The following is a 10,058-nucleotide window of genomic DNA, read 5'->3' on the forward strand; positions in this document are numbered from 1 at the left end:
GCCCACTGGGATGGCCAGTGTAATAAAGTGCCACTTCCTATAATAGTCTCGGTGTCACAATCTCTCTATTTTTCCTGCTACATTTCTGGTGTACTGGCCAAGAAATGGAGAGAGTTTGGAGACGGTGTGTTCTATCTCCTTTGTCATTGAGTATGACCTTCAGGGCAACGGGAAGGGCAATCTCACCTGGCACGCAAAGGACCTTTTGATCCATAGGAGGGAGGCCCCTCCCGGCGCACCGAAGCTCGGACCACGAAAGCACCACAGGAACCCAAGAGGTGAGGAACTGGCATAAGAACAACCACCTGACAGAAAGGACAGAAGGACCACCCGACAGAAAGGAGCGTCTTATGTGGGTTAGTGAGAATGTCACATGTTGACATGCTGAAGTGTCCAGCAGCAAACCGCTTTGACATAGAACTGCATTGTTAAAGGCTAACATCTTGCAGGGAATATTTTTTAAATATGCATTAAAATTTCCCCTTGGAATTCTACAGTAGAAATTTGGTTTATGTCACAGTGCTATGTGATCATAAAGTTTGCCATCAGCAATATTTGCATAACGTTAGCGGAAGGCGTGTGGGTGAAGCTAGCTTCTGCACTTGAATCAACCAAAAGAGACATGCCTGGCAAACTGCCAAAAATTAGAAATTAAGTAGAAAGCTTAATCTGATGACTCCATCATGAAAATGAACAGGTATTATTTAAAATTATCAAAATGAGCCTCAGCCAGGGTGACTGGTGAGCCGGGAGTTGCTGGGTGCATGGGACTGCCTGGCCATGCCTCGGAGCAGGTTCTGCCAGCAGACAGCCTTGGTGAGCAGGAACGAGGGCTGGATCCCAGAGTTGGCAGTGCCCAGAGGAGATGTGATCTGGGTGGGCAGGCAGCCCACTGGCCTGTAGCTGAAGTCACAGACACTGGTTCCTGGGGCAGGCCTGCCCCACCCCTGGCCCAGCATGTACCTACTAGTGCAGAAGGTGCTGCTGGTGGCTGGCTGCGCATTGACCCTGGTGCTGGCATCTAGCTGGGGCAGCAGGTGCTGGAGTGCCGGGCAGTGCTGGCGGGCCCTTGGAGCCCCCAGTGAGCCATGTGGCCCGAGCAGGAGGATCTGGTGATGATGTGAGCCGATCGCATGGAGTACTGCTACAGCGAGGCCATGCTGGATGCCCACTCCGAGGTACACTGCAGTGAGGAGATGCGCATCATTCTGCACATGCTGGCCACATGCTAGGCCTGGTCCAAGTCTTGCTATGAGAAGCAGAGGCTGGATGAGGTGGGTGTGACGAACAAGGTGCTGGACCCACCATACAGGCCTTCATCCTGGAGGTTATTGCTGTGCATGGCTAGCTGGCCCGCATGCTCTGCAGCAAGGACCCTTTCATGCTCAAGTCCTCAGTGTGCCTGTCATGCCTGTTCCCCAACTCCAAGTTCCTGCTGATGGTACATGACAGCTGGTCCTCTGTGCACTGCATGATCACGTGCAAGGTCACCATCACTGGCTTTGACCTCAGCAACCACCAGGACTGACTCAAGTAGAACAAGACCATTGAGGTTATGTATGCACAGTGCATGGAGGTGGGCAGGGACAAGTGTCTGCCCCTGAACTACAAGTAGCTGGTGCTGCACCTGTGGCACTCCCTCAAGCTCACCCTTGACTTCCTGGGCATCGCCTGGAGTGAGGCTGTTTTGCACCACAAGGACCATATTGGCAAGCTTGGTGGCGTCTCTCTGTCCGAGACAGATCATCAAGCCAGGTCATCAAGTCTATGAACTTGGAAGTGCTCTCCAAGTGGATTGGCCACATCCCTAGGGATGCGGTGTGGGACGTGGCCCAGATCAACCCCATGCTGGCTTGATGCAGCTATGACCCCTGTGAAAACTCACCTAACTAAGGCATCCCTGACCCCGTTGTCATCAATAACATACACTGTGTCTTGAAAGGTTACCATAAAACACCAGTCAATCTGAACAGACATTTTCAGGTGAACCAGAACATCACCTCCTTCCACTTAGGAAACCTGTGATTTCCAGATCTCTGCAAATGGCTTTGTTGCCAAGAAGAGGAGAAACTGCATTCAAGTGGAAATTGGATCTCTAATTCAAGCATATTGCTTGCTATTAATCGCCAAAACAGGACTGCTAATGAGGAACCTATTTGTATACATTTGCAAAAGTTGAATCATTGAAAACATACCATGAAACCCTCTGTCTTTGGATACTCAAAGGCAAAGAGCAAAGAGCATGGAAGTAATCCATATTTTGAAATTTAGATATTTTACATTTTTCTCCTCAAGAACTTTTTTAAAGAAATGAATTTGCAGACCAGGCTCGGTAGCTCAGCCTGTAATCATAGTACTTTGGGAGGCCGAGGTGAGTGGATTGCCTGAGACTGTGGGTTCAAGACCCACCTGGGCAACTTGGTGAGACCTCATCTCTACAACAAATCAAAAATCAGCTGGGTGTGGTAGCGCATGCCTGTAGGTCCAGCTACTTGGAAGGCTGAGGCGGAAGAATCGCCAGAGCACAGCAGGTTGAGGCCGCAGTGGCCAGGAGCGGACACTGTACTACAGTCTGGGTGATAGAGTGAGACTCCAACTAAAAAAAAAATGGATTTGCCATCCTCCTTGATTTGCAGGACTGCCTCAGTGGTTTTGTTTGCTGGGAAAAGGCCCACAACCTGTACCTCTTCTATCGACACTTACTTTGAATTCAAAGATCCTATTTAAAAGTTTAATAAATGAGGTTTTCTTTGATTCCTCCTCCATTCTACTTAGTTTCACAGAGGAAAAATTTGTTTGAATAAGTGAACAGAGGCTTAAGATAAAATAAAATAATCAAAATGAATTTCTAATCTTTATTTTTATTATAAATTTCTGAGTAACTTGTACTAGTCAGCTATGGATGATTACAATCCTTTGCATGTCTTAAGATTTGCTTTGTAGCCCATTATGTTGGCATTGATGGGCACATTCCCTGTGCAGTAGGAGAAAAATTAGTAGCATCTAATCGGTGGGTTCATGTTTTTATATATATATCAAGTAAATTCAGCTCCTTAATTATGTTTTTAAATATTTATTTTTCTCACTACTGTTCAAGCTGTTTGGTCTAGCAATTATTGGAATAATTGGAAAAATCTACTATTCTTAATTTGCCATTTTTTTCTTAAAATTTTGACAATTTTTGTTTACATATTAAGGACGCCTATTTTCGGCTACCTAAATATTGTTGTATTTTTCTTTTTAAAAATTCATTGAATAAAGTTTACTTATAACTAAAAAAAGAAAGAAAGAAAGAAAGAAAACTGTGACAAGTGTAGGACCAGGAGCTGTCCTGGGAGCCCAGGAGTGAACTCTGCCCTGGCTGTCAGGGACATGCACTCGGCTGCACCATGGGGCATCCACTGTGCCTGGTCCTGCTCAGCGCCTCCCTGGTCAGCCTTCCACTGCCTGAGGGAGGGTGTAAGTGACCCCACCTTTCAGGCCACAGAGGAGGCCCCGGGAGCTGGGAGGGTGAGTAACCAGAGTGCCCTCAGGTCTCTGAGTGAGGGAAATAGGTGCCATGGCCCCCATCAAAGGTTGGGCTTGGCTCTCCCAGGCAAAGGTGTCCTCAAGTCCAACTGTGGCTCCTGTGGGTGAGAGTTGGATGGGTGGGTCAGAGACAAAAACACACAGACAAAAACATGAGGACAGAGATGGAGGGGGAGGAAGGAAGGATAGAGAGATATCGAGAGAGAAAGAGACAAATAGAGAGAGCAGAGGGTGGGGAGGATGAAGTAAGGGAGAAATGAGACAAGAAGGGGGATGGGGAAGAGAGACAGAGACAGAAATAAGGAGAGAGAGGGGGAAGGAGGGAGACAGGGAGAGGGAGACAGAGACAGAGACACAGAGATAAGGAGAGAGAGAGAGGAGGAAGTAGGAGAGAGGGAGAAATGGAGACAGAGAAAAGGGTGTGGAGTATCTAGAAGGCACACAGAGTGGAGCTCTCAGCCAAGCAGTTGGGAGCAGCAGGAGCTCCAGGGAAGAGGAGGTTGAAGGACCTAGTGACTCCACCCTCAGGAAGGCTGTCCAGGACACCCAGGCCTGTCCAGAAGCAGAGTCCCGGGAGAGGAGGCAGACACCATACCCGGCACCCTCTGCTGGTGTAGACACTGGCCTGGCCCATGGCCATGCAGGCAAGGACATCTGTGTCCCCACCGTGGGCCTGGATCCTGGGAGGACATGGCCAGCCCTGGAGAGCAGTCTGGACGCCTCCTTCCTTTACTCCACCAAGAGTCCCAGGCAGCTGTGGTGGGGCAGGGCTGGGCACACACTTGTTGGACACTGACCCATTGTCCCAGAAGTTTCTACTCAGGGCCTCACACTCCATTTGGTGGTCTGTTGGGAGCCGGCCATGGAGGCCCACTGAGCGTTAGGGATCAGGAAGGGCCGTTGACCCCGAGACCACTAGGATGCGTTTGGGAGCTATTGACCCCATTTCCTCCCCCTTTCTACTCAGCACTAACCAGATTAAGCTCCTGTGAGCTCAAAACATAAAAACTCTGAGACCGGGACGAACACAAGCTAACTTTAGAAGCACATTGCTCCCATTCTTCCTCAAACTGCAGTTTTGGCTTTCACACAACTTATAATTCAAACTCGTGTCACATCTAAGAGCCTTAGTATTGGTCACAGGCTTCTGGGTCATGATCTTAGGATTTATTGAAGGTGTAAATTGTAGAATATAGTTTTAGAAGACAGCCATTTTGTTGAAAGAATGCGGCTGGGTTACTTGCAGGTAGCCCACTGTGAACTTTGGACTGGGCCACATTCCAAACATTCTGGAATGGGCCATTTTCGTTTGTAAAGTAAATACTTAAGCTTCTAAAGAATTGTTTAACTTGGCATAAATCAATCAGCTTAGGATGAAAAAGGTTTATAGAATATGTCAGGATTAGGTTATCCTTTGTTATGGGATTTTAAGATTATCATATGAAAAGGGTTTAAAGGCAATCATTGATTAAGTTTTCGTGGATTAAGGTTTCTGGTGGGTGGGGGACGCCCCTCCCACATCTGACTTTGTGTATAAAAGACCCATTGTAATTCCCAATAACACATATCGCTTCTACACTAGACTGGAGTTCAGTCTCTTTCTTTCTCTCTTCTTCCCCCCAATCGCTCCACCATTGGGGTACCCTGAACCCAGCTGGAACTGGTCTCCAACAGTGGTCACTGCCTTGTCCCTGTGATGGGCCTCTGTATTAGTTTGCTCAGGCTGCTATCACAAACTATCACAGACTGAATGGCTCACAATATCATCTCCCAGTCTGGAGGCCAGAAGTCCAGAAGTCCCGGTGCCTCCTGGCTTCCCTGGGGCTGGTGTGGGTCTCTTGGGTTGTACATGTGTCACCCACATCTTGCCCCATCATCCCGGGTGTTCTCACAGTGTCTCTTTTCTCATGAGGGCATCAGTCATTTGGGGTTTAAGCCTCGCCCTCCCCATATAACCTCTTTCCACCCAGTTACACATGCAGAAGCCCTTCTTCCCATCAAGGTCTTGTTCTGAGGTCCTGGAAGGCTGTTGAATTGGGGGATGCTATTCGGCCCTCCAGTGTACCTGTCAGTGTTTTCTGTGGTCCAATGTTTCATTTTAATAAAACCAGAGTCGGGGCAGCACAGAGTGGAGTGCTAAGCGGGCATTCTAGATGGAAGCACCCACAGAGAGGCAGTTTGGGGTGAGGGCATGGGTGAGATGTCTGCCTCTCCCAGAGGGCACATGGGGTCTGGGGCCGATGTCAGGCGGGGTCAGAGCCGCAGCTGTGGCTGAGGCTGAGAAAGATCTGCCTAGCCTTTTGCAAGTGGGTATGGCTGTTTGGGGGCAGGCCTTGCAGCCTGAGAAGGTGCTTTCAGCCATGCCTGCCCTGCACTTTGATGTTCATCAGCCAGGATGAACCAATAACATCCTAGCCAGGGACCGGGGGGCCAACTCATTCTGGGAAGAGATGAAGAAGGGAAACCTTGAAAGTGAGTTTGTCGAGAAGATGTGCTCCTATGAGGAGGTTCAGGAGGTCTTTTACGACAACAAAAAGATGGAAAGGGCTGAGGCCATGAGGGGGAGACAGAGACATGGGTCCACACCACAGGGGAGATGGGAGTGTGGGTCCATGCCTTGGTTTCCTTGGAGTGTACTGACAACCCTGGTCATGGGAGGTGACAACATGTCCCTGCTGTGCCCCAGCCACTTCAGCCACCCATCCTGGTGTCTGTGGGGTGGGGGGGGCAAGGGTGTGTGGTCAGGGAGGGTGGTAGGCCAGGGATGGGGGAAGAGAGGCCAAGGATGGGCAGGGAGGATGCCAGGGGTGGGGGGTAGAGAGGCCAGTAGCAGGCGCGAGAGGTGAGGAATGTACTGCCAGCTTAGTCCTGCTTGAGGATGTCCACTCCCATCCCACGCTCACCCATTTTGAGGAGGGATTGGAGGGTGGGCATGCCCTGATCCGTCGAAGAGTTGCAAGAACTTCTGTACATGTCGAGTCCACTTAAAACATAAAGCAAAATGTTAACTTTAAAAAGAGCTATTCATGGCCTCAGCCAGCACAGCAAGGGGACCAGCAATGATGCAGGGTGTGAACCCCGCATCTGCCTGAGCTACATGGGGAAGTACCTGTCTTTTCTCCTTTGGGAAAGGAGGGGCTTCGTAGAGACCAGAACAAGGAGGAATCCTCAGGGCGCAGGAGTGAAAGTGGTTGGACTGTGAGCCCGAGCTGACAAGAGTGAGCTCTGTGCAGCAGCGAGAAGTAGCTAAGCAGGGCTGGGCTGCTGCCTTCAGCCACACCAGGACATTGGACACAAAAGAAACTTCAGGAGCTGCAACACAGCCTACAGAGGGTTTCTGGGAAGACTTGCACTGCGGGGTTCTTTGAGTTGGGATATCTCACTGGCTTCATCCAAGAACGCGTCTACCGTGACCTGGCACTGCGGGACTGACATCACCTAGGGGTCCCTGCCAGAGGGTTCTGGGGGAAGATCACCTTCTGTGACTTCTGAGGACTCGGGTCAAGTTGCAGGTCATGGCCAGCCCAAGCAGTTATAAGACAGAGGAATTGATGCACATCACATAGGGTGCCTCACGGAGACATGATTGGAGTTTGGGAAGATCTGGTAAAAACCAAGAATGGCGAGCTGAGCATCATGCCCCGTGAAACCGCACTCCAGTGAGTGGGCTCAGGTGTGCTACCTCATCTTCATTTTAGTCTCAAAGACAAGGAGAAACAATATTTTAGAAACTTGGACTTGATCCTGAATGACGTCCCAAGAAAGAAATGTGTCATCTGTTCTACCATCATCACATATAAGAAAAGCTTTCGAATGAGTTGGGACTTCTGCATATTAAAGGGATGGCCATGGCCAAGCCTTTCACATGCTACAAGCTGGACATGAATTTATGTGTGAGAATTGCTCCTGAACTCTAACATGCAGGCTAGTAGCATTGACTGGATTATGAAATTGGAATGAGTCACCAGAGACAGAACCAGGTAGCCATCTCCTGAGTGCTCATCTTTCTCAGAGTCCTCTCTTCTTTGCTCTGTTCAAAAGCAAAGGCATATAATGAGACTCTTGAGCTGCTTGGGGTGTGAATGGATTATGATGGAGCTTCTGTAGGGCTAATCCACCTGTGTGAGAACAATCCGATGGATGGCCTGAGTACCTGTGCCTGCATTTATTGTACCTGTATCATTCCAAGACCAACATGGCTGGGTCCCAAGTCAGTCTGTGGTTAAAATACCACAGAAAAGGCTTCTATAGAAAACAGACTGGCGGTTTCTCAAGAGGGTACATAGAAAGTTTTCATATGACCCAACAATTCCACTAGAGATATACTCAAGAAAAATGAAAACATAAGGTCACACAAAAATTTGTATATGAATTTTCATAGCAGCATTGTTCATAATAGCCACACTATGGAAGCAACCCAAATGTCCACTGACTGATGAATAAGTAAATAATATATGGTATAGACATACAATGGAATGCTATTCTACCATAAAAGGAATGGTAACCACATTACCTAGCAAGAACTGTTACTAATTTATACAACAACCAGGACTTTATGAATATCCATTTTTCTGAACTCTAACCAACCCTGGATTTTACCAAATCTTTTAATATGATTTGTTGATCAAACATGTTAGACACAACACCAATTTTTTTTAAAATGTGTGTTTCTCCAACTCCCAGTGGGCCAGCATATTTTCAAGGCCTCTGGTCCAGCTGCAGCTCTTTTGCAAATGCCTGTGCATGTCCTCAGGCCAATCATTCCTGCATCGCTCTTCTTCTGATGGGTCATAGAGGCCATCCTTGTCCTTTCCAACCCATAACTTTATTGTCACAGTCCCTAATGGGTTTGCAGTGTAAAAGAGCTTTCCAACTCAGCTAGAACAGGGTGAAACTGCTGGACTAGAAGCCACCGAGTCACTCAGAGTATCCCAGCTGAGAAATGGAGGGAGAAATGAAGTTGGTAAGCTTTCTTCCTGCTCAGAATTCAGTGCTAAAGCTATTATAGTCTTAAGGTTTCAGGAGTTTGCTAATGTAACTGCAATACTTTCTCACAATTTTTCTTCCTCCTCTTACTCCAGATACCCTGTTCAATTACCCTCATTCACCCCACTCCTGCACCTGAGCTGGGGAGAGGACAATAGTCTTCACATTTTGATGTAAATGACTACATGCAGCTAATTCTGGAACCTATGGAGGGAATTTGGTCCTTCCTCTTGTATCCCAGCCATGTATCCTGTCATGGGCTCCAGCATATCAGGACAGCTGTGCTCCCCCAGGCAGTCCCCAGCATAGGTTTCTTAGGTATCTCAGGTCACCATGTCTTCTTGAAAGAAATATTTGACTCAACTCCAGCTTTTGAGGATTTGTGTCTATGAGGTTGTTGTTCCGTCAGGTCATACCTAGTTTCCAAGTGGCCCTAAGAAAACTTGTATTTGTCCACTTGATATGATCCTTCTTTATTGCTTGCTGCACTGAACTTCTTCCCTCTACTTCTCTAGGAGATATTGGTAATTCTCTGCACAATGTTCAAAGATTCTTCTGACTGACTGCCATCCACAGCCTCAGAACTGCCCAACCAGTCTCCTCGCCAATGTTCCAGGATCTGTCATCATTCACCTTCCCAGTAAAGTTGCTTTTATTTTACCAGGAAGTGTTTAAGGGTCTGATAGGCATTTTGTAAGTTGCTTCTCCAGTATGGTTTCTCTCTTTTTTTCATACAACCCAAACTTTACCTACATATCTATTTTCACTCCATGTGCATGATGTGCCTTGGGACCCAAGGACCCCAGACTCACTCTGAGAACTGACTTGACTTACCAGTTCTCACTATCTGGGTTAGCAAATGGACTGTGTTATATCTCACTGCTTGTATTTAAATAACCCTTATTTGCATAATGATAGCTGAAACCACAAGAATTATTATCCTGGCAATTTAGATATGCCACAGAGAAGCCCTTTAAGTGCATTCTTTAAGTGAAAAGATGAAATTTCTCAACTTTAAGGAAAAAAATGTATACTTGTGTTGCTAAGATCTCAGTACAATATTTTAAAAGAACAAGAGGAACCATGTTTATTTAACTTTTATTACAGTATTTTTATAAAGTTCTATTTTATTGTTTTTGTTAATCTTTGGCTATATGTGATTTATAAGTTGAACTTAATCATAGGTGTTTACATACAGAAAAAACATAGTATATATAGGGCTCAGTACTATCTGCAGTTTTACTCATCCACTGGGGTCTTAAATATGTATCTCTTATGGATAAGAGGGATTACTGTATTTGTCCTTGTTATCGAAGCCAAATTGAGATGGAGTTTCTGTTACAAAAAGCTGAAAATATTCTAATCTTTACAATGTCCCATGAGTATAAGAAAATGAAGCACTTGCCTTTTAAGAGAGTCCTAGAGCAAGAACAGTGCTGCATCTGTTAGATGCCACCCTCCCCACTCCACCCCCACCCCCTGCCACCCTCAACTAACCAGATATGCTGTGACTGTTCACTTTACGAGATACTAAAGTCCCTCGA

General features: G+C 47.0%; 1 pseudogene; it reads left to right on the forward strand.

The window, feature by feature from the left end:
* Positions 1-957: 957 nt before the first annotated feature.
* Positions 958-2,025, forward strand: LOC103250068 (annotated as a pseudogene).
* The last annotated feature ends 8,033 nt before the right edge of the window (positions 2,026-10,058 follow it).

The sequence above is a fragment of the Carlito syrichta genome, unplaced genomic scaffold, assembly GCF_000164805.1.
Source record: "Carlito syrichta isolate Samal-C Ts95f unplaced genomic scaffold, Tarsius_syrichta-2.0.1 Scaffold126477, whole genome shotgun sequence".
NCBI lineage: Eukaryota > Metazoa > Chordata > Mammalia > Primates > Tarsiidae > Carlito > Carlito syrichta.